Source organism: Aulostomus chinensis, chromosome 6 (genome assembly GCF_037954235.1).
Source record: "Aulostomus chinensis isolate RoL2024-O1b breed Wild chromosome 6, RoL_Achi_v1.0, whole genome shotgun sequence".
Classification (NCBI taxonomy): Eukaryota; Metazoa; Chordata; class Actinopteri; order Syngnathiformes; family Aulostomidae; genus Aulostomus; species Aulostomus chinensis.
Genome location: NC_141325.1, coordinates 4,734,687 through 4,756,982, shown reverse-complemented (window position 1 = coordinate 4,756,982; position 22,296 = coordinate 4,734,687). Strand labels below are relative to the sequence as shown.

The window sequence follows — 22,296 nt, the reverse complement described above, 5'->3', positions numbered from 1 at the left end:
AAATCCACCATAAACCATTCAAGGACTGTTTTATTTACTTTAGATTATTTTTTATTAAGGTTTTGAAATAATTGCAGCTCTTATGAGGGTATACAAAGTTCTGCTAAGGCAAAGGATCATTTCGGATTTTAAGAAAAAAAAAAAACAACCCATGCACAATAAAAGAAAATAAAAAGTAAGAGCTGTTAAATAGATAAGAGCGTTGGTGTGTTTCGTTTTGAGGGGGGAAAAAAAGTATTAAAACAAAATGAGACTGTTCCTACCATGCAGTACAAGAGGAGACACCTGCATCATGTAGCAAACAATACAACTTTCCATCCGCTTGTAATCAGAGAAGTCATTCTTTACACACTCACGAAAAATATCACACGATTCTAAGCATTTATTTCACTGTACTTTAACCAAAACCTCTTGCAAAAGGATACACATGCGCGTCTCTTGACGGTTTAAGATATTAGACTCTCCCTATATACGAGGTAAATATGGCTCTCCACAATTGACTCTTATATTACCTTCTCGTTTGAGCCAAAGGGCAAGAAGTCCAATTACAGTACTTCAATATCTCCCTCCACATCTTGCCAACCTGCAATCTGCAAATGGGTGTTTTACTGATGTTTAACTGAGCAAACTCTGCAATCCCCTTCCAAAATATTTGAAACCATTAGTGAAAAAAATACCTTAAAGCATAGCAAAAAGGGGCTATTAAATTATTTGCTTAAACATGAATGCTTCTGATGTTTCCATTATAAGAATAATGTTTTCATAGATCTGGTGTTCCATAAGAGGAGAGTGTGCTTTTTCTCTACAGTATGTGGCATATTTTATTCCCTTTTTTTTTTTTCTTTTTCAAAGATACAAGCTTGATAACACACTTTTACAGCCCTCTAAAGCTAATTCCCTCTTTATGGTCATGCTTGTAACAGCCTGCCAGTAAAACTAAGTATTCACACGTTTATGGGCATTATATTAGACATTTATGATTAATTATATTAGCAACAATCCCTCCGACGCTGATTTTGCCTGACCGCTTTTATAAGACACATGGCCAACGCTGACCATGGCACACAAAGAGTCCCTTCCCTTCACTTAACTAAAGCTTTACTGAGCCCCTGGTGTACAGCAAAGTGCCCTGACAATCGGCTCAATGCCCTGGCCAATCACAGGGACACGTGACCTTCTAATCCCTCTCTGAGAAGGGTAAGAGTGTGTTGTCACTGTTGGTTTTGTGAATCAGCACCCAAAACCCCAAATGATTTGTCAAGAGGGAGAGGTCTTAGAGAATAAGAGAAACAAAAGGAGCGCAGGCCAGATAGTGTGGGTGTCAGTGTGTACGTGTGTGTGTGTGTGTGTGAGTGTGTGTGTGTGTGTGTGTGTGTGTGAGGAGACAGACCATTCTTTTGTCTGTGCGCGTGTGTATGTGCGTTTGCCTCCGACTGCATGCATGCGTGCATGCGTGAGTGTGTGTGTGTGTGTGTGTGTTTGCACAGGGTCTCTGAGATTACAGTGCTTGGCTGACAGAGTCCTCTGTGTGTAATCGTGGGTCCACATGCGAGCGCTCACCTTCCTCTGAGCGGATTAACCCAACACTAAATCCCAAGAGAGCAACAGGCCAGACAGGCCACACAGGACAACTTCATTGACGATGGGCAGGAGAGCGAAGGGATGTGTAAAATCTTTTTATAGGCAAAAACAATTTTACATATTTACACCCCGCATAAAAGATTAGAGAAGTACTGCAACTTTACTGTGCACTATCTGGAATTTTTGAAATGCATCTGAATTTTTGTACATTTTATCAACTACCCCTTTCTAAAAACTCCCCATGAAACGCAGCCGACTTAAATATGCAGTCATTAATTTGGCTGGTGATCTGCAGCAAATGTACATTTTGCCTGTTACAATTTTTTCCCCATCATTAAAAACATTATACTTCTAAAAAGATTTTCTGTGTGCTGTGACTATAATCAGAACCATTAATTCAAAAGCATTATTAAGTTTAGAAATAGACTCATTTCACACGTGCAGTATCTATCTAGGGGTGACATGAGTGTTTAACAAAAACACTTCTGGGTGGAACTGGTGCACATTTACGCTCATATCAGTCAGCATGAATTAAATGCAGCTCTACGACTGGACTGAATTAAACGAAGAGGGCTGTGGCATTTTTAAAAACTGTTTGTGGTTCATCCGCATATTTCATCAGCAGGCCTAATGACACCCAGGCTTAAAATATTACACAAATAAATACAATTTTATTTCTAAAGCAGCTGCCTGTGAAAGCTGGGACAGGTTAATTACGGTGTCGTTATTAATCCTCTCACTGCAACAGGTTCAACTAAGCACAGGAGACTAAACTAAACTCACCATATAAATAAATCATTCTGGCTCGAGTGAAATACGTTTAAACAAGAAGAGCAGAAATTATAATACAGCTTGAAAATGCCAAACTTCTCTGAAATACTGATTTACAGCACGGGTATCGATGTGACTCTGGAGTTGAAATAGCTGAGATGAAGTTCATCTGTTATGTTTCAAATTTATATATATATATATGTATTTTTTTTATAACAGCTGATCTTTTATATAATATAAACTATTTATAAAAAGTGACTCCTGGTTTAATCTAAAATGACAGATTTATGGTTCATCAGGTACAGTGTGTTAACATTACTGGTTCAAAAGTCTGGACCCGGAGAAAGACTGTCTTATGCAGAGTTGATTTTCTTGTTGCTAAAACTAATTATCCTCTATTTAAAAACCAATCCCATTCAAGTATTTTTTGTGAGTTTCCATTTCCTGAGTGGAACAGTTTGATTGAGTAACATAGAATGACTTGAATCCTGCCTATTAAACCACTAATATAACTTTTTTTTTTTTTAAACGTCCTAAAAGTATAAGCTACTGTATGGTGTGGAAGTGTTAGGGGGCAGTCTCGTCAGTAAACTGTGGCTTTGGTTACTGTGCGCCTGCATGTGGGCTTGATAAAGCTCCATAGAGCAGGAAGACCACCTAAAACCAGACCCCTGTTTCTCCTAATAGACCGTAAACAGCCGTTTGATGGCAGCGTGTAATTATAGTTGTCACTGGCATGAGTCGAGGAGGGTCACACACACTCACACACACACACACACACAAACGAACACACGCGCACACAAAAATCAATAGACGCAGTTACTTTACTTTGTTGCGGGGGGAAGCGGCGCGCGTCAAATAGACCCTCAAGTTTCCAGCTGGAAGATTAAAATACAAACTTGTCTAACGGGGTGTTGGAGCGCGGTACTTACTTTGTTTAGCGTGAAATCATCCGGCAGATGCGGGAGGATACGGCAAAGCGGTCCACCGGTCGTTTGCTCCGGCCGACTGACAGGATGTGGATGCTGGTTGATGACTTCGCCAAGACGCACTTAAAATCCAGGAGCGCAACTCGGCGGAGGACGTCGCAGGGAGGAAAAAAGTACGCTACAGTGCGCGGTAGGAGTCCCTATAATGTCACTGAGAAGTACAATCTCTCTCTCTCTCTCTCTCTCTCTCTCTCTCTCTCTCTCTCTTTCTCTCTCTCTCTCTCTCTCTCTCTCTCTCTCTCTGATCGGACAGTGTCTGCTGCTCAGGAGGCAGTGCAGGACGCTCTGCCTGCTCTCTCAGCGAGGTGTCGGTGAGGGGAGAGCCGGTGGAGGAGGTGGTGCGGCGGCGCCGGTGGTGGTGGTAGTGGAGGTGAAGGTGGTGGTGCTGCTGCTGCTTCTGCTGCTGCTCTAACTGGACGTCTGGAAGCCTCGACGGTGATGTTCTGTTCCTCCCCACAATCCTGACCGAGTCTTTCCGTAAACCCCGCTCCTCTCTTAGCGCGAGGAGAAATAATCGATTTTTTTTCCTCTTTCCCTTCTTTACTTGTGAAAGGGGGCGGGCTCACATTTCCTAACTCCACTTTAATGAAAGAGGCACGGCTCCTAATGCGCTATTATCGCGCCAGCGCCGATAAAGTGGACGCACAATTAACTGCTCAGAGAGGACCACTAGAGGAAGATGATGAGGAGGGAGATGGGGGGGGGGGGGGGTGTCGGATGTGTTCTTTAACTAATGAACCAACGGAGAGCATGTTAAACATCAGCAGCCGACTTTTTAACAGCTAAATCTGAGTTTACACCAAAGTTTGTTTTAGGATGTGGCAGGTTCTCCTCGCCTCTCATCATTTAACAACTTAAGTTCGGTCTGAGAAACTGACAGGATGTTGTGAAATCTATTTATTTCCTTTAAAAATAACTATGCATAGCGAGGGAAAAGGTAGGAAAGTCCTCCATGGGACTTCATAAATGATCTCACCCAAAGGTGCTTAAAGAGAAACTGTATTTCAAGGATCATTTTGGTAAAATGCCACGTAACAACGTTGTCAATGCTCAATGCATTTCCTCCAGTTTGCAGCTTTGCAGCCGATGCAAACTTTCCACCTCCAGTGCGCTGCCAATCATCCTCTTAGAAGCCAGCTATCTCCAACTGATAAGCCCTGACACAGACAGTAAGCATGAGGAATTACCAAGCCTTTATCCATCCGACCAAATGATTTCAAAACATCCACTCTATTAGTGTGAAGATAACAATTAAAACAGCAAGTTTGCCACTCCAGATAAGAGCCAGACAATGGCTTTATGTACAACAGATGTGTCCCAGATAGGCCTTGTAATACTGCGGCTCTATTATACTACTATTACACGGGTGTTTCTTTTTCTTTCTTTTTTTTTTTTTTTATCAGTTTCAAGATTTGGAGCAGTGAATGAAGATTGTTAATACATCATCAGGTCTCCCCTCTCGAGTGTTACACACAAAACACTCTCACAACAAATAAAAAAATGAAGCACAGTGTCCTCGTCGGGTCTTCGAATGTTACTAATATATTCATCTTTTAATAATAAAAAGCAGTTTAGCAAGAATCTACCTCATATTTTGCAGCAGACTCTTGTTACTAACAACTCTCTGTGTAAAGTGTAAGTGGACACCGCGCAACGTCCTAATCTTTCCCCCCTTTGAAGTTCACCTGTGAAGCATATAAGCTACGAAGCCGGTCCGTCCCTCAGTCGACCAGCCCGTCAGTGGAGGAAGTGGCAGGATATGAAATCAGTTAATAAATAAATCAAGCTGGCTAATCTGCCTGACGGGTGGACATTACATTTTGTAACTGAAGCCGCCGGTGTCTGATGACACGGGATACCACCTTCACATCACCTGACCTTTTAATCTTTAATAGCATTTCCTCTGGCCCCCAGACTTCTATGATAATCAATAACATGTAGTCTGTTACTCACAGTGGGTTCATAAATGCAATAAGACAGATATCAATGCCGTCAAATATAAGAATGTATGAAACGTTGATTCTTGGCCTTAAATCTGTCACCGACATACGGACGCCCACTGGCGCCTGCGTGATCACACGTACCACATTCAGTGTTCCTTCATCTGGCGTCTTGCGGTGTCGCTTTTTATTCTGCCTGTCAGCGAGCCATTAGAGGTCTTTTTCAGTGTTCAGGCTTGAGGTTGTCTTTGGTTGGCACCTGGAATAGAAGCAAGGAGGAGAAAGGAGAGTGAACCTGCAGCTGATGTGGTAACGTGTGTGAATTCACATCCATGTGTGTGTGCGTATGGCCGACTGAAACAGGGAGAAATAATTGGGGGGGGGGGGGGTGGATTGAATATATTTGAATGGTGAAAAATCATTAAACGCTTCAAACACTCGCACATGCATATTCATAAATGAAGGTCTGACTTGTCTACAAGGATAAACTTATAGTGAGGACACACCAGCAGCTTTGCATGCTCACATTTTATGCAAAGCAGGGGAGACCTGCGACTTAGTTTTGATCTAAAGAGTCTCAGTTGAATCTGTGTACGGCTGACAGCTCCAAACATTATTGCTAAAGTATTTTATTTCGTTGTTCACAGAGTAGGACGAGCACGCATTTTCCACAGCTGATGGAGTGAGATAAACAATACAAACCAAACAAGCTGAAGGTTGTGGCATTTTCTCTTTAATTAAAACTATTAGTTTGGCATCTTGAATGTTTGCTGCCCAAGTCGAAAGAAACTGTACGTCTTTGCAAATGTTAAAACGTGATCCAGAGCATTTTGCTTGAGGGGAGGTATTAGTGATGTGCAGTATTTATATTTGTTAAGGCAGCACAATCATTTGTTGTATGTTATTAAAGGTAGAGATAAATGTACTCCTCTAATGCAGGATTTTGAATTCCTAGTTTGTTCTTCAATAAAAGGCTATAACAACAATGACTGTATTGTCGTTGATTATTTTCGGTTAACGACACCTGAAAAGCGAGTCATTCTTGTGTAAACACTGAGCTCCAAATCACCTCAAACACATAAACTCATGCAGGGAGAAAGCCAGCGTTGCTGATGGGGTCACTTGTGGGGAGTTCAATTTTGTTTATAGCCAACAAAAATGGCACATAAATAAAAACATTTCTAATTTGTCAAAAATTAAACATTCAGTGCATTTCCATACCATCTCCTCCACTGGTCTGAGCTTTTTCCAGCATTGTATTTCTTCTTCAACATCCAAAATATTGGCTTCAAATGAAAATAAAAAGTTTTTTTTCCGTTAGCCGCTTTTGTCTTACCTACACAAACATACTCTGAACTCCTCATAGAAGCCCTGCTGCCAACTCGTGTTTTGGTGATGAAATTACAGCATGACATATCCACACTACTGCAGAAGTAATAAATGCTCACTTTGGTCAATATGGCATGGCATATAGATCCAACGCCGAAGTATAAGCCTTCACATGCTAACAGGCTGATTCAGCTTCATCTCCTCCCATTCCAACGAGCTCTGTTGCTTCTAAGGTGGCACAATAACTTTGCTAGAGAAACTATAAATACCTCACTGTTTTCTCTCGCGTGAAATCTGCAACTATGACACACGGATAGCGACAGAACACTGAACAAATGCAGGCAGTAGGTGACTAGCAGCTCCACTGCTAAAGCTAAGCGAGGTTAGCAGGCTAAACTCCTCCAATGGCGGCTCAGAGAAGAAAAAAAAAACTGCACTTCATGTACTGTGGGTTAAACAGAAAACAAAAGACAGTTAGGTTATAAATAAATTATGTCACCAAACAAGTTTATTTGATGACAAAAACACCCAAGCTCTTAAAAAGTATTTTAATCAAAATAAAAGTATTTTAACTGGGCAAGTGCTGCGCTCCCCCCCCCCCCCCCTCCTCTCTCTATGCAGCGCAAGCAGGAGTAGCACAAATACTCACCGTGTTCACGTTTATGAGGAACATCAGCTTCTTTTTATTTTATTTTTTAAGTACAAATACAAAATATTTGTTAAAGCCCACTGTTTGTACCTTGCTGACCACTGTATTTGGATCCAGCTCTAACCCTCGTGCATCTGTTCAGGTGTAGGTCTCCTCAAAATTCAACAGTTTGCCAAAACAATTATGTAATTTCAAATATGTGACAAGTGTGTATACACACACTCTAGGCTTTTAGGCAAATGCAATTTTGTGAGGTTTGGCATCCACTGCACATAAAAAGAGAAGGGGGAAATTGCGACTGGATATTAAGTCAAACACATAAGTGTGGTTTGCAGATACTGATCTTGCTTGGATTGTTACTTAAGCCTCTCCTGGCAGTCACTTCACAGCACGTCTCACGCACGTGCGCACGCACGCACGCGCGCACATGCACAAACACACACACACACACACACAGTCAGAAAAGCTCACTTAAAAAAAATGTGTGTTTTTTTTTTTGTAACGGAGGCGGAAAGAAAGGAATGCCTCTCTTAAGCAAAAGATAAACATAAACACATTTCGAGGGTAAACAGGAACAGCCCGGGCTCAGTGCAATCTGTTGTCGATCATGCTCACGTGAAAACACAGTCTGCCTGTCACAGTAGATGATGTTGTCAAGCACTCTGCCTCACTGCTCCTGAGAATTAGCCAGCTATTACAGAAGCACGACAAGACACATGAAGTACTTGTTGTACGTCAGATATGTCTGAGGATTCTTATAGTTTTACGTGGTATTAACCGCTATCTGTCACTCTTTCCTTTGAGAGACATTTGGTGGGTTTTTTTTTTTTTTCAGAGTTACTGATGCCGCGTGATGTACACCAACTCCTCACAGAGGAGACAGAATGACCCGCGGGCCGATTTAGCTCACAGGCTCGTTCGGGGACCCGTCTCAATTCTGCAGTCGTGTGCAGCCCATGTGCACATGCGTGTGTGTCAGATTTTATGTTTATATTTGGGATGATTCAAATGTCAATTCCAACAGAGTGCATTGACTAAAGCTGTGGTGGGGACCAGATTTTTGATATTATTCAATTTTACTCAACAAATGCAGTTATGACAAAAGTTTGAACATTAGTTGAACGCATTATTTCTAATGATGTCGCATCATGTTCAACAACGGTAAAGGAGAGCAGCCTGACTCCTCCTGCAGGGAGCTGACGGTTTTTAATCGACGCTGTCACAAATTTAGCAAACAAACCACTGAATTCCACTTGAAATGTCAAGATGCAATCGAAGCCTGACAGAAACTGTCCTCATGAGGTCGAGAGTGCAAGAGTTAGATGAGATTCATGGTGACAGGATATTTTTTCCCCTCATGCTCAACAGAACGATTTGTTCCCTCTTTGATCATTAAAGACTAATTGAAAGATGAGGAAGATGGTGATGATTATCGGGCACTTAAAGCTGCTGATCTACGTGAAGCAGGTAAATATAAGTTATTAGCCTAGCCATGATTCTCACAACATGATGAGAACATGGGAATAGCAATAATAATGTTGTCAAAGTACTGTCAGCACAATCTCTCAACAGAACTCGTGCTGCTTTCTATATTGTGCAGCCATGTTGTGGCAGCTTCCTTCCATTTCTGCTTTAATACTCAAAATTAATTTACAGCGAGGGTTTACCCTACAGGACTGCTTTTGAGGTACAAAAAGTAGCCCCTTTCTGAAGAAACGATGTTGTCATTTTCAATCATCACGACACAGCAAATAATTTACAAGTGAATCTTGTTAAGATATTGCATTTTCTCATAAACTGGGGGATAATGTACTACAAAAGCTGTTTTGAAATTCTTGAATATATCAAATTGCAGAAAATTACATCATTTTTATTTATTCCTTTTCCCTGTTGCCTTATGCCCTCCTCTTAAATTGTGCTGCATCAGAACATTTTTCCTGCTTCCAGAACCAACATTTCTAAACTGAAGTGTCCGAACATCCTGCTGATACCTGGGAAATATATTCATTTCTGGACCGACAGGACGAAGAAACATCCACGACATCACGTCTCACATTCTGTGGCACATTTTTAATGAATTACGGCATTATTTATCCATTAGCGTGAGGAATTAGCAATAAAATATTATTTGTAGTCGTTAATTCATTATGTAAGACCCGAAGGATGAATTTAGGCTGACAGAGCAAAGTGCACGTTCATGTTGTGTGTATGTTCGTCAAGACTGTCACTATTCCATGTGACCAACATTTTTTTCCAGCTAAATATTGAATGGTAATGATACCGTAGGACACATTCAAATCCAGATTATTTTTGAAATCTGTAATATGATATCAATATTTTAGCTGAATGTGATTTTGAAAATCTGGCTTCTGTTCAGACGTCATTTCAGACTTTGTGCAGAGAGGAGAGACATTTCCCTGCAGGGCTGTGTTTGGTCTTTGTGTAAGTCATCCAAAGCACTATATTACACAAGATTCAGAGCTCCTTATTAATAAGGTTTATAATGAAACTCAGGGCAATATCATCAGTAATTACAGTCACAGGAATTGCACCACTGTACAGTGTAATTAGGTGAGCAAAGGTGAAAAAAGAATCACTTTTAATTAACTGAAATCATGTGGTTTCATATTCAAATATATATAAATGAAAAAAGAAATCCACAGTTTGGGAAGTATTTATTTGTACACCAAATGAACTTTTGTCATCCAGAAGTGTCATTCCCTTTAATTTAAGACAGCAAGAAGTTCTAACTCCTCATCTCACAAAAATACCTTTCACGTGTGTCTCTTCGATATGTTCCGATCCAGCGGAGTACATCGAGTGTTTTTTAGCCGGAGGGAAAAAAAGATATGTCTCCATGTCGTTGGTGCTTGTGTTCCATTACGGTATGACTCATTTTTTTCAGTGAAATCATACACAGCACTAATTTCAACAGCACAACATGTCTGTGTCATTTGGCCATTAACTCCGTCTGACCAGCATGAAATTCAGATTTCATACACCTGCTTGTCCTCACAGGACAACCCTCTGCACCCGGTCGACAGCAGAGCACACCTAGGAGGCCTGTGAAACGCTAATGGCCACACAAGAACCCTCACCGGGTCTCAAACATGAGACAGCACTGGTGATTTGCATGTGTCGTGTTTAACCAACACTATTCTGTCTGTACACCTTGTATGCATTATGGATGAGGCACAAGCTGAACAACAAGCTCTGCCTTTGTTCTGCCTGATGCTCCAGTTACATCATAGGAAAAGCCCCACGGTCCTGTGACTGCGCTGACTGGCTGAGACACGATGCCATCGGTCAGGCTGTTGATCAGACCTGTTGCTTCGCATATGGACACACACACACACACACACACACACACACACACACACACTCAGAAGTTCACACCAGTTAGCTTAATATAATGTGTTTCCAGAGGATCTAAATGATCAATTTTTGGGGGATTTTGGTGAGTGGAAGAAATTGTCACTTATCAAAAAAAAAAAAGAAAGAAAGAAAGAAAAAGTCTTACTTAATATTAACACTAACTGATTTCCATGAGGGAGAAATAATAATATCAGCACTTCACACTCATCAGCAGATCTTTTTTTTTTTTTTTTTTAAAGATATCAGTGATGGGAGGCATTTATATTGGCTCGGTTTTTACTCATCTCCTCTTCTCTGCTCATCATCAATAGTGAGGAAAAAATACAGCTATATGTGGTTTATAAATGTTTTGGAAAAAGAAAAAAATGTTTCCTTTTTTTCTCCAAATCTACAATGTTCACATGTGGTTTTCACCAAATTGTGATTAAAAATTTAATTAACTTGTTTTTAATGCTGGTACAATTGACATTGGTAAATATCAAATATCTGTAAACAAACAAACAAAACAAAACTGTTAGGACGTGTAAAAGAACGGACAAATGACGTTGCATCACCTGATCATCTGAATGATGGAACTACGTGAGCCTGGAAAGACTCTGGGCTGTGTAATTAAACGTGCTGCCTGCAGGGGAGCTCTGCCTCCCTCTCAGCTCAGACGAACTCTCACGGGTTAACCGGTGCTGTCCTCATACTTGGTTCAAACAATAATTTTATACTTTGCGTTGTTCCAATTAGGTGGTTAGCATAGTTCCATTTTCATTACAAGGAATCATCAATATTCAAGGAAATTCATTTTATTTTAGCAGAATATTAGTTACCGTTGTCCCTCGGCCCTCCCCCTGCGTCTGCTCTCTGCTGCAGCAAGTGTAATAGCCACACTTTCTGTCTTTATATCAGGGGCTCAAAGTTCTCTTTGTCTCTACAAGATTGCTTCATGTGAAGGGGGGGAAAACCAAAATTCACTTTCTGCTAATGATTTTTCCTCCTTTTGAATGGTTGGAAAGTAATTCCCTGTTAACTGCTCCAACACAGGCACAGTTATTTCATTGTTCTCGCTGCCCTTTCTCTAATTGTGCCCATAAAGGCAAGATGCCAACGGTTCAGTTTTTTTGTCTGCGTTCAAAGGGGTCCCGACTGGTATTCCCTGAAATAGTGAAAAAGCTCCATATGAATCATCATTAGTGTTAAATGTGCGGCAATGGAAAAGATCTCATGTCTGAGAAAGTTCCATTACCAGCATGTGAAAGTGTAAATAAACTGTTTTACTACATAGTAAAATCAAATATGCCAGAATATTACTTTAGATCAAGTTCAGGTTTTTTTGTTTAATGCTATGAAGCAACCTGTCAAGGTGAGAAGATTTTCCTCTTTTATCAGTTGTTTATCAGGGGCTGATTCAGATAACAAAAAGATCTCGGCAGTTCAAAAGTTCACCCAACACCATCGCTATTTCCTTTCTTCGCTCCTTTGATCCCTGCTGGTGCGCCTGTTCTCTGCCATTCTAACCTAAATTCAACTTTACATTCACCGCGGAACAAAAGCCTACAGTCATTGCTGATTCCAATTCCCACAGTAACCATAACACAGCACACGTTCCTCCTGCAGCTGTTGACCTTCGCCAATTCCTTGACAATTAAAGATCACTCAGCACGGCTATGCAACTTCTTCCACACTCCCAACAAGCAGCTGATCGCATCTCCCTGTGAAGAACTGAAGCAGAATATAATGTATGAGAATGAAGGCTCGCGACCATCGGCGCAGGCCCGTGTTACACGCTGGATCTCAGCAGATGAGCGGCAGCGTCTAAAGCTCTTTGTGCCTCCAGGATCACCCCCAACTCATTCTTATTCAGACATGATCAGAGGGGAGGCAGGCAACTGAGATTAGCTGCAGATCAAAAGAGCTGCCTCGCGCCAGCACTCGTGTTTTGTAGATTTAGGCGGCCCCGGCGCACAGGCGTTGTGTAGTGGCGCCGGAGCGTCGTACTGTTTTCTGGCCTCAACGGTGCTCAGGGGGGTATAGATGGAAAGAGAGTTTTCATACAGGAGGTTGGACCGCTGCTGGAAATGTTCAAAAAATTAAATAATAAAAAAGATAGAAGAGAATGAAAAGGGAAAATAAGAGCAAAATGACTCTGCCGCTACTGTAAGCCATTACAGTGAAACAAAGATACTTGTACTTTCCAAGCCGCTGCAAATCAAACTGCTTCCATATGTGAAGTGAGTCTCAGTTCAGAGATCATTTGCTTCAAATATGTAATGCAGTAACATACAGCTTCAGTCACTACCGCTGCCATGCTTTTTGCCAGTGGCCTTGAAACAATAAACAAACAGCAAATTACTTCTAAGCTGTAACTTAAACTTCTCTTTTTATTTACATGAAAACAGAAGTGGAGACCTCAAACAGCATATCTGCATTAAATAATATCCCACAAGGACTAAACAGGCTGAAAGAAGCAAGCAAGCCCCCGTCTTCAACGACAAACGTCAGCAACTTCGGTGCAGCGTAGGGCATCGTGAAAGGAATACAGCTCAGTGCCCCCCCAATTTAATGATCGCCCGAGAAGATAAAGCAACAATCCCCCTACTATTCATATCACATGAAGATTAGCGACAATGCAACCAACAGCAGGGTTTGAAGGTGAAATGACAGGATGAGGTGAGTTTCAAAGGCACACGGGCAAACGCACAAGAACCACCCAACCACAGAGAAAGAAAACAACGCGTTTCCTCAACTCCGCTGACCATCAAAGCTGTGGAATTCAGGGGCAGAAAAGCCAATATAAGTGAAGACTGAGCAGTTATTGTAACCTGGGTCAAAGTCTCTCTGCTCCGGCCTCTTAGAGCTAATAGTAAGAGGACAACATGAAACATGGGACCTGCATGACTGACAAAACGGCCAGTGCTTCTTTAAAGTTGACTTGATTACACAACTGTGCGAGATCTGATCAGAGAGAGTGGAATTCAAAGTGTTTTATATGTTTGCTGACAGAAAATAAAATGTGAAACTTTAAAAATGTCATCCAGGAATAATTTCAATTCTTCACCACACAATAAAATCATTGTTTTCTTTAGAATGAAATTCCATCACATTGTTTTGGGAAAAATGCCCCCATGTAAAAACGCTTTACTTCTCCTGCAAAACCATTTGATTGGGAATAAAACCGTCTAATGTTCATTTCAGATGTCAAACTTTTCTCCTTTGTCTCAACAGTTTGCTCACTATGTCCTTACTTAAAACACTAAACTCTGACACATATTGTTATTGAAGTGTGTATCTACCACTTGGGCAGCTACCTTGAGGAAATGAGTCATTTTTAAAGCAAACAGCATGTTGAAGCCATGCTCCTTTCCCTCGCCAATGATCCCAGACTGAGCAATGAGATGTTCTAAGCAATTACCTTTAAAAGTACCAGTAACCCGAACTGACTGCGAAGAATTTGAAACAGAGAAACAACATTATATTAAGTTCCCATTTAGCGCCTCCAACCATTTGTCTCGCTTTGGAGATATAACACTTAAATGCACACACGGTTCCAGGTGCCTCAATCAGCTATTCCCTGAGTGCTCTGCAGAGATGATTGGCAACAGCTGGGACTCTACTACTCCTTCAGCAGCAGAGCCTCTCTGGTGTCTCCCCACTTTGTCAAGTGCAAGGAAAACTCAGAGTAAACACTAATTAAATGCATCTTTTAGCCTTGTTCACATCGGTACAACCACTGGGCTCCGTGACAAAGAAATCATTCATTAAACCCAGGAAGATTATAATGAAACAATTACGTGACACCTCTTCAAAATAAATCTTAGAGACTTTCAGAGGTTCAAATATCAAAATGATGGCTTTAATCTGTTTAACATATCACGACCTGCTGTGCGGAGACTGGTTTTAAATCTGACAGACCTAGAAAGAGAGCGGGGGGGGGGGGGGGGGGGGGGTAAAGTGGGCAAGGGAATATTGTGAAAACTCACCAGTGCCGTTTTCTTTGCTTCCCCAGGAAGTTACACCCCGCAGCACCAGCTGAGGCCCAATCAAAACGTTAAAAAAATAAAAATTGACAAACAGAAAACAATATAATAGTCACAACCAGCTTAAAGTAAATGTCCTGCATATGATAAAGCCAGACCAGCTGGCTTTGAATAGAACCCCTTGATTTGGGTTGTGTGTTAGACCCCGATGTCTATCTGTATCTGAACTGAAACCAGGTGTAGTTCTTTCCAACCGCCCCCAACCCCCCCCATCACACAACAGCCCTACCCCTGTCCCAGCTGAATCCACCTGCCCCTGTCAATCCCGGGTAAATTTAGCCTTCTGAGGGATCAGTGACAACCTCCACACACACACACACACACACACACACACACACACACACACACACACACACACACACACACACACACCCAGACTGATGTCAGCACTGGCATATACTGTATACCCTGGATTACTGCCCCACCGAGAATGCCACCATCTTCAGAGTGGCAAAAGGACACCCCCCCACCCATTTTAACCACCTTCACACGTCCCAAATTTATAAACGATATTCTTCTCGTGTCGTCAGGTTAATTTTAACCTTCTTATAAGTGCATCTAAATGCTTTGAGCAAGCTTCCAAACTGCCTCTTAGCGTTTGATGGACGAGGCTCTGGTGAACGTGGCAGATTTACTGTATATTTTGGACAATTCAAGGTTGAAAGCTCATTAAAACATTAATACGTTACTATTTTGATGACCTAGACCATCACATCTGCAAAAATAAACTTCGCTTGAACAGAATACTGTTACCCTTTTTATAACCAGCATCAGTGAAAAATCTATGTGATTCAAAAGTAAATTATCCAAGGGAAGAGATTAACCGGCATTGATAGCATCTTGTTTAATGTCAAAATACCAGGTGCAAAGGTATACACCTATAATTTGGTAATTACAAGCTCATTAAACTAAGTATATCTATTACTGAAATCCACCTACAGTCTTTTTTTTCTTATTTTTCAGAGCGCCACAGTGCTCAAAAAACTTATTTTTTTCCATTAATACCTGATAAAAATCACAGCATCTCCATCCAAGAGAGAAGTTATGAGTTTCCCTTAAGCTGCTGGCATCCTGACTCGAAGTCATTTCTGCTTCTAAATGATACATTCAGTCGAATGTAAGTATCAACAAGCTTAACAAGCGTAATATTCTCTATGACATGTTTTCAGATTAGCGTAGCCTTGTGGGGGTGGCACAGGGGTAATTGTACTTTTATCAAGCTTTTTCCTGTTGGGGTCTCTTATACCTGCTGCCAGAATCCAATGAAGAGACGATGAATGATACACTCAAATTAATCCCTCATGTATCCTCTTAAATCAGCCAGTTTGCAAACGTGGAGATTGACGATAGAAAGGGGAGATGAGTAGATTATAGTATAGATTTTTTTTTCTTCCCAGAATACATCCAAAAAGAAGAAATCCAGGGGATAAAACAGTGGCGTTCCCATGACGATTGGTATTCACACTCCTCTGACAGTGAAATATATTTTGTATTGATCTAGTTGTATTGTTTACATGTTTCTGGGCACAGGTAATCAGGTAATTGGTTTATTTTTGGTCATTTCTGTCACCATGACTACCTGTACATTTGAGAATCCGTAAGAGGCTGTTCCGATGTTCGTGGTGACCTCATGGACAGGAATTCAGTAATCCTGCTGGGCGGGGCCTGGGTGCGGTGGGATGATGGATAGTAGTGGGAGTTAATTTGATTATGACAGCTCTGGATGAGGCGGGGACTCAGTTTCAGGATCAAAGTAAGTTTACTGTACACACAACATAAACTTATTGTGTTTGATACCACAGAGCCTGAACAATTCACACACACACATTCGCAAAGTTGTGTGTCTGTGCACTGGCTTGTGTTTTTTGGCCCAAGGCTTCCCCTGAATACACTGGCTTGCCAGTCAGGGCCTGGTGAGAGGGCATTTTAGCTCTGTCTCATTTAACAGGGCTGTGGAGGAACAAAGTGGAGAGACTGAAGCCTGGTTGTCTTTTTATACCCGCTGAAAAACAGGGCAGCGAGGTAGCAACAGAAGGAGCAAGGCTGCAGTGCAGCCAGTTACCTTTGTATGTCCCGTACGACCTGGTCGCCAGAATTAAACATTCCGCAAACCATAGATACGTATAAGACGCAGCTCACATTAACGTTTCTTAGTGTTGTTTTTCAACGGCTCATGGCCTTTTTGAGTGCATGAATACATTAGGATGTTGGAATGTGATCTAATGGGATTACATGTTACTGGAATGCTAATTTTATGACGATGTCGCAATGTTTCGTCTGCTTGCTCTTCTGCTGTGAAGAGACGGTGTGTCATTTTCCACTTGTTACATCTAATCATGTTTATGATGCATCAAGGAAATCAAGGTTAAGGTAAATTTCCTAAAATACCTGTTAAAGTGTAGGAACACGTGTTTGCCATCGTGGTCTCCAGCTGCAGAGTCTGGGGTTTACCTGCATGCAGAGGATCAAAGACAATGAATGTACATTTCCGCTGTTGTTAATTTGACAACATAATATACTAGAGGTCAGAACCGATGGCAGTAAAGCAGTTCTACTAAACTGTCCCCGTACTGTCATAAACTGACCCAATGAATAAAAAAAAAGTTATTTGCCATGTTTTCATTATTATCTCATTTCAAGAAACTCATAATGAATACAGACATTTAAAATGACGTTCCTTGTGAACGTATTAAAATGTCTAATAAATGTCATTACGATGCTTTTATTAACGCTTTTTCACTTTGTTTTGGAGGTTCTGTAAATGATATCTGGCCAATTTTCACCTTTCACCAAAATTAACAGGGTCAAACTTCTCTTCTCTTCATTTCTCCCTTTTTTTTTTTTTGGTTTGGCTGAAATCTTCAAACTCCTGCCAGCGCCAACATCCATCAGCAAGATGACTAACGTCATGTAGCCTTGGCAGAGGTATGCAGCCATCGAGTGCCTTCCAGTTCATAAGTTCATACATATTATAAATTACCATGATTTTTTTTTTTCGAGGAAGGCTATGAAAGATTTTGCTCATTCTGGAGCTGGGCTGGATCTTAAGCCCTGCTTTTAAATGAAGTGTCAGACGTTTGTGTTAATACATATGCTACCATGCGTGTTTTTCCAATGTGCATTGTTAGCATCCAATGATGAATTCACTCATGAGTCTGCAAGTGTGTGTTTTTGTCCGTGTTAGTGTGTGTCATTAAGAGTGTGGGCCGTGAGGCATTCATGTCTCGTAACACCGTGGGTTATATCAGCAGTGTGAGGTTATAAGTGCTTTGCAGGACACATAACCCTTTTCTTTTTCGAGTTGATGTCAGTCTTATAAGTGCTTTTATAACAGTCTACAGCGGTCTGCTGTACTGTCTGGCTCAGAGCTGATGATTATAAGATTTGCTTGTTTCTCTCTCTTTTAGAAAAACACAATTATAATTGATTAGAAGCTTTGTTTTTAGTGGGTAGCCGTGTGTAACCCAGAGGAATCTTTCCTTCTTCTGCCTACTGTGCACTCCGTAGCGTGAGCTGACTTCAGCGTGTCTTTCCAGCCCCGGCGCTCTGCACAAGGTCGCTCTGTGTGTGTTCAGCGTCGGAGAATGAGGGGAGGCCATGGCACACAATCACCACTAAGCACATACCTTTCTGCCCCACAGGCCCACCAGTCCAGACACAAACTGGGGAGCTGTATGTTTATCAAGCGTCTCAGGGTAAGACTGCTGATTTAGGACCACTGCTCAGGTACCGTTAACCATCGTTTTCATCACGAATCACTCTCGATGAAAAGGATTTCAAGCGCTGAGATTAAATCAACACACCAAATCTGATATAGCTGATAAATCCCTAACCTGGACCGCAGTAGAGGGTTGACCGAAGCAGGTCCTCTGGAGCTCGATCCTGATGAGCTCTGTTGGTTTTATAAGGGGCCGGCTGTGACAGGATCTGATAATACACAGCAGGAGGATGGTTTGAAAGAGCTGGAGAGAACCAGAGAGACAGACTGAAGGAGAAGGACAGAGAGATTGAGAGTGCGCGAGAGTGAGAGAGAGCGAGTGCTCACCTCAATCCAAAAACAATATTTTGACTGAAATCTTAGCCTCTCCATCTGGCTCTTTTGAGGGGTGGATTATGACTAGTGCCATGGCTAACTCTTTATCCCACAGTGTTCCTTGTCTAAGTGCACGCTGACATTTTTCCTCAAGGACAGTACTGTGCTGCTACTATCAGCAGGGCATACTGTGCATGGTTTTGATTTGAATGGCTTTTAAAAGCATATCATTTTTAATATAAAAATTAAAGATACATTTAATGTAAACCTAATGACAGATACACAGGCTTGAAGACGACACAATCATTTCCAAAATGCCAAGCGGCATGAAGAAGAACAGATGAGACATTGAAGTTTTTGGCTGAGACCCGAAATGAACTGCACTAAAAAAGGAAAAGGAAACGCTAACTCCTATAGCATAGATGAGGGTTCAACTTTCAATTTATGTTCCAACACTCACCTGGACTCTCTGGGCGTTGACAGAGGGCATCAAGTCATGTCTGATGGTAGTTAGTAGATGGATTCTGTAACTCCATCGGTGTAGGCGGGGGGGGGGGGGGGGGGGGCGGTACCAGAGTTTTGACTCGTTGGACTGTTAGCGTGGTGTTTGGAGACGAGACAGGACGGGGGGACACTCGCTTCTTCTGACTGATGGAAAAAAAGGACATGAAGCAAGATGCCACAAGTTCATCTACCTTTATCTCTGAGTATATTGTGAATGCAGGTGTACAAATGAAAAAAAAAACAAACAAACAAGTGAAATGTTGTATCAGTGCTAAAAATACAGGCTGCTATCGATCAATCAAAACAGTGATGGTTTCGAACCTCAAAGACTTAAAGTGTGTATCCTGAATGAGACCAAATAGCATCCTGAAACATATTTCCTTCTCTTTCAGCTTCCACGTCTGTTCTTTCTCTCTGACAAAAACACCAAGCTTCCTCAGGTGACCATGGTAACAAAACAAAGCACTTACCTTTGCACTCATAGCCCCGTGTACATGTTAACCTCCACATAAATCTCCTTCATGTTTCCTGTGTTTAGGATGGAGAGCTCATTTCTTGTAGCTAAAGCCAATACACGGAATAGAAATATAATAAAACTGAAGGAGAAAAATAATATGGTGCATTTTACCCTTAAAAGTACTCTGTGTGTGTGTGTGTGTGTGTGTGTGTGTAGTTCTAGAAGTATCCCTCTTCTCGCATCTCGTTTCCTCCCCTCTTTTCTTCTCAGATTGCGAGTCCCACTGTGGCCTAAGGCACCATCTTAAACGTGACGGGCCGTCCAATTGTATTGTCGGACACATATCTGCAATTTAAGGAAAATGTCAAAGACATTAACATAAGAATAATAAAAGGCAAGAATAGGGTGACTTTTCAATTAACCACATCTCACGAGCTCTAACAAGTAGATCGGCCCAAACTCACAATATCAGGAAAACGCGCTTGATTAACATTCACGCTTTTAATCAATGATGTAGGATACAGTGCAACCTCGTCGTTCAATTAAACCTCAATGCTTTAACTCTCATTTTCCTCTTGTGTCCCCCCCCCCCCCCCCCCAACCCACACTAAACCTCTGTGGAAGACCTTGATTTATAAGTCGGTCGGAACTGAGACAGCGATGAACTTGCGATGCCATTTGAACCCAACTTCACTACGTAATGCACTCCGTTCAGTGACGCCGTATTAACTCAGTAAATGTTCCCAACTTCCTTTGAAAGGATGCCAAGAAAGAAATTGCTTATTAGTGTATTTTTCAAAGCAAGGCTATATTTAGCATCAGTGCACCAGGAACTGATCCTTAGCTTGTTGAATCAAAGCGTCGCACACTTTACTATCACTCGTGTCCGTCACAGCAATGTATTTACTGTCGCTGCGGAGATGATTGAAGTGCAGGTAAGACAGTACGGACGAATTACGTGGAATCTGCGTTATCGCATTCTCTTTGTGTACTGTTGTCACTATTATTACAATGTATACTGAATATAAACATCAACATGCTCAGCCCAGAATTATTGTGGGTGGCGTGATTATTGTAGGTAAATCTCTTCATTAGAAAATACAAAGCAAGTGATGTATGGAAGTAAAGATGTTGAAAATCTCATTGAATTAAATTTGACGTATTTATTTTTTTTTAAAGTCATTTGCAATGAATTATTCCGAGTGACACCCGAACATGGCTTCATGGGAAATAAATGTCAACAACTGTTAACGCTTGGCATTATTTTGCCTTTGTTTCTTTTTTCTTCAAAACAACAACAACAAAGACGATTAACCTATTTTGCTTAAACCAGCTTTTGTGGTTTTAGGAGAAACAGCATTATTTAGCAGGTTCATTGCGTCCTTCCACTTGTTTTAACAGGAACAGTGTGTGAGATCAAGCGCCATTTAACATCAGAGCTGCACGTGGGAACCTCCCACCTGGCCTGCAAGGTCTCGTCCATCCTGCACAGCATCGACGTTTCTCAAAATTTTAGCTTTCGAAACTTCTTACAAAGCAAAAGAGTCTGAAGCACCGGCAACTATTTATTCTTTGGTTGCAGATCTCCTCTCTGTGTTGATGCAGTCGGCTCATTATTAGCTAAAGCTAAATAAAACAACAACAACAACAACAAAAACAAACCTCTAAATTCTGCACACTGCACCTTTAAGTAGTGGGCCAGTTCAGTTCAGTTTGGTTCTGTGACTAAAAAAAACACCAAATATGTTGAACTCATTCGCAACCACACCCAAACTTTGGCTCGGACTGTTAATGAGTGCTTAGTAGTCGGGCCAGTGTAGGTTGCTTCAGTGTCCCAACCTGATCTGATGAGCAATACACTCACCATGTACAGCTGCGAAGTCCTGGGTGTGTGTGGTGCCAGGAGTTTTGTATGTGTTGTTTACTGGTAAAGGAGCCCTGGAAAACACAAGAAAAAAAATCTTAAATTATTCAAGTGTTTAATTAACAAAATGGGATATTCCAATTCAATCATTGTCATTGGTATTAGAACGTTAAGCTACTTGGTCAAATGCACGCTGACGTGCTACACCCTCGTCCCTGCATTGAAATGTAAGTTTCAAAGAGCCGCTGTGGTTGTTTGTAGCGAGTGAGTGAGTGAGTGCTGAGGTGGATCCATACCTTACTACATGCTCGGGGATTTAGATAACAAAAGAGTTTAACACTCGCTTATATGTAGAACATGAGAGCATATAGCAAAACAGCCACAGCCTGCAGCTCCCAGACCAAAATGAAGGGAGTGCAGCGCTTGGGTGCCCAGGGGAAACAAAGTCTCAGGCCACAGGTTTAGGGTGTTGCCTTGCTCTTCTGTCAACTGCATTTAACATGACAGAACGCAACTCTGACTCAGCCCACATAGATAGAAAACTTCTGACTATGTCAGGGGAAAAAGTGATATGTGTTTCATTGTGGCATATACTGTACAAATGCCACGCATGCACTGGACTGGAAGTTATAACTTGATTAGAAAAAAATACTTTAAAACATTTGAAGAAAGTTTAAATTTTCTCTGCTCGGGAGCGATTGCAAAAGAAGATGAACTGGGAAAAAAAGAAACAACTGCATATAATCTATTTTTCCTGTATATAAAGCAAAAAGTTACTT

General features: G+C 41.4%; 1 protein-coding gene across 12 annotated transcripts in view; it reads right to left on the bottom strand.

Annotated features, from left to right (window-relative positions):
- The window catches only part of mef2cb (myocyte enhancer factor 2cb), a 59,475-nt gene extending 55,499 nt beyond the window's left edge, over positions 1-3,976 (bottom strand). For 4 of the 12 annotated variants that reach the window (XM_086205940.1, XM_086205942.1, XM_086205945.1 and 1 more), the window contains exon 1: positions 3,285-3,973. The gene's annotated coding sequence lies outside the window, so the exon portion shown is untranslated. Of the gene's footprint in view, positions 1-3,284 lie in introns of all 12 variants that reach the window. The other 8 variants (XM_086205941.1, XM_086205943.1, XM_086205950.1 and 5 more) reach the window with 5 other exon arrangements.
- Positions 3,977-22,296: the final 18,320 nt, after the last annotated feature.